This window comes from Mus musculus, chromosome 10 (assembly GCF_000001635.26).
Source record: "Mus musculus strain C57BL/6J chromosome 10, GRCm38.p6 C57BL/6J".
Lineage (NCBI taxonomy): Eukaryota > Metazoa > Chordata > Mammalia > Rodentia > Muridae > Mus > Mus musculus.
Window position 1 is genome coordinate 129,779,539 of NC_000076.6, and position 3,469 is coordinate 129,783,007.

A 3,469-nucleotide genomic window follows, 5' to 3' on the forward strand; every position below is an offset into this window, starting at 1 on the left:
GAAGCTCTCAGGAGTCCAGGTTAGTTGGTACTGTTGGTTCTCCTATGGGGATGTTATGTCCTTCAGCCCCTTCAGTCATTCCCCCTAGCTCTTCCACAGGGGTCCCTAACCTCAGTCCAATGGTTGGATGAAAGTATCTGCATCTGTCACAGTCAGCTGCTGATAGAGCCTCTCAGGACAACCACGCTAGTCTTCTATCTGTAAATACAACATAGTATCAGTAATAGTGACAGGGTTTGGTGCCTGTCCATGGAATAGTTTGGTTTGGTCTAGTCACTGGACATCCTTTCTTTTAGTCTCTGCTCTATTTTTGTTCCTTCATTTTCTCTAGACAAGAGCAATTCTGGCTCAAAAATTTCGAAGGTGGGTTGATAATTCTATTCCTCCACTGGAGGTCCTGTCTATCTATTGGAGGTGGTCTCTTCAGGCTCCCTCTCCCTACTGTTGAGCATTATGGCTAAGGTCATTCCCATTGTGTCCTGGGAGCCTCTCACATCTCAGGTCTCTGGGATTTTCTAGATATTCCCCTTATACCTCCTTGAAGCTGCAACTTTCCATTCATTCTCCTGAAGCTCTGGGCTTTTCTCCTGTTTTCCCCTATACCCGATCTTGCACCTTTTCCTTCCTTCCTCCCTCTCTCTGCCTCTCGTGATTATTTTGTTCCCTCTTCTAAGTGGGATTGAAGTATCCTCACCTGGGCCTTCTTGTTTAACTTCTTAGGGTCTGTGGGTTGTATCCTGGGTATTCTATTCTTTGGGGCTAATATGCACTTATTAATGAATACATGCTATGCATGTCCCTCTGGGTCTGGGTTATCTCACTCAAGAGGATATTTTCTACTTCCATCCATTTGCCTGCAAAATTCATGATGTCCTAATTTTTAATAGCTGAATAGTATTTCATTGTGTGAGTGAACCACATTTTCTGTATCCATTCTTCAGTTGAGGGTCATCTGGTTAGCGTCTTTTTTCTGGCTATTATGAATAAAGCTGCTATGAACATAGTGGAGGATATGTTCTTATGGTGGAGAATCTTTTGGGTATATGCCCAGGAGTGGTATAGACAGGTCCTAAGGTAGAACTATTTGAAATTTTCTGAGGAACCACCAGATTGATTTCCAGAGTGGCTATACCAGTTTACAATCACACCATCAATGGCTAAGTAGTCCCCTTTCTCCACATCCTAGCCAGCATGTGCTGTCACTTGAGTTTGATCTTAGCCATTGCGATGGGTGTAAGGTGGAATCCCAGGGTCACTTTGGTTTGCATTTCCCTGACCACTATGGATGTTGAACATTTCTTTAAGTACTTTTCAGTCATTTGATATACCTCTGTTGGGAATTCTCTGTTTAGCTCTGTGCCCCACTTTTAATTGACTTATTTGGTCTTTTGGAGTTTAACTTCTTGAGTTCTTTATACATTTTGGATATTATCAGTTTATCAGATGTAGGTCAGTGAAGATATTTTCCCTATATTCAGGTTGCCATTTTGTCCTATTGACTATGTCCTTTGTTTTGCAGAAGCTTTTCAGTTTCATAAGGTCTCATTTGTCAACTGTTGATCTTAAAGCCTGAGCCATTGGTGTCCTGTTCAGGAAAATTTTCCCAGTGCTAATACACTCCAGATTGTTTCTTACTCTCTCTCTCTCTCTCTCTCTCTCTCTCTCTCTCTCTCTCTCTCCTATTAGATAAAGTGTATCTGGTTTTATGTTGAGGGCCTTGATCTACTTGGACTTGAGCTTTGTGCAAGGTGACAAATATAGATCTATTTTCATCTTTCTACATGCAGACTACCAGTTAGACCAGCACTGTTTATTGAAGATGCTTTCTCTTTTTCACTGTATGGTTTGACTTCTCACCACTCTCACCAATGGACAGGTCACTGCAATAGAAACCAAACAGAGAAAAAGTGAAACTAAGAGAAGTTAGGAACCAAATAGATTTTAAAGATAAATGCAGAACTTTTCACCCCAAACAAACAAAAACAAACAAACAAACAAAACCTTCTTATCAGCACCACATGGAACCTTCTCCAAAACTGACTATATAATTGGACACAAAACAAGCTTCAACAGACACAAAAAGATTGAAAAAATCCCATAAATACTATCCTATCACCATGAAGTAAGGCTGGACTCCAATAACAAAAAAGTCAACAGACATTCCACATACTCATGGAAACTGAAGAAATCTCTATTCAAGTATAACATGGTCAGGGAAGAAATAAAGAAAGAAATTAAAGGCATTCAAGAATTCAGTGAAAATGAAGGTACAGCATTCCAAAATTTATGAGACACAATGAAATCAGTGTTGAGGAAAATTCACAGCATTAATTGTCTTCATAAGAAAATTGCAGAGATCCTACACTAGCAACTTAACAGCGTACCTAAAAGCTCTAGAACAAAAGAAAGCAAACACACCCAAGAGAAGTAGACAGCAAGAAATAGCCAAACTCAGGGTTAAAATCAATCAAGTAAATCCAGACACCAATACAATCTACTTTGACGTTTTGAAATTAAAATGTTTAGTTGTATCACAAGTCTTTTATTATGATTTATCAATCAAAATCTCTTTTCTTTTAGGAATGTTTCTGTTACTGCATTGTTGAATGCAGAAAATATTTCTCCTATTTTAAAATTTTTAATTAAAATGTAATTATATTGTTTCTAACTCTCTGTACACCTCTTAATCCTCTAATATTCATGGTACTTTTTTCTTTGATTATTTTTGAAACCTGCCAAGTAGTGACAATTAGTATCCAATCCAACCTTGAGGCCTATGGACCTGACCTATCAACAATGACCAGACCTAACTGCCCTTCGAAAGATCCATCATGTAGCTCAAAGAGTCAGATGCAGATATTTGCATTCAACCAATGAACTGAAGCTGCTGCTGACCCCTGTGGTTGAATTAGAAAAAAATCTAGAATAAGCTGAGGAGGTGGGCGACCCCATAAGAAGACCCGCAGTCTCAATTAACCTGGACCCCCGAGATCTCTCAAACAGTGGAAAACCAACCAGGTAGCATACACCAGCTGATATGAGGCCCCGAACACATATACAGCAGAGGACTACCGGGTCTGGGTTCAGTCAGAGAAGATGCACCTAACCCTCAAGAGACTGGAGGCCCCATGCAGTTTAGAGGTTTGGTGGGGTAGGGGGTGGGTGGTGGAGACATCCTTGTGGAGACAGGGGGGCAGGGAGTAGGTATGGAATGTGGAACAGTCAGAGGGTGGATTGGGAGGTGAATAAAATCTGGAGTGTAAAAAAATATACAAATGAATAAGTAAATAAATAAATAAAAGATTAAGTTAAAAGTAAATAAATAAACTTCTAAAGAGGAAATAGTGGCTTTCATGTCTTAGCAGTAACCAACAGTTCTGTAATTGGACTTAAAGCCTACTCAACAGGAAGCAAGTCTACTCAATGCCTGGTACTATAAACCTAGTCAATTACCCAGGAATGGTGAAGT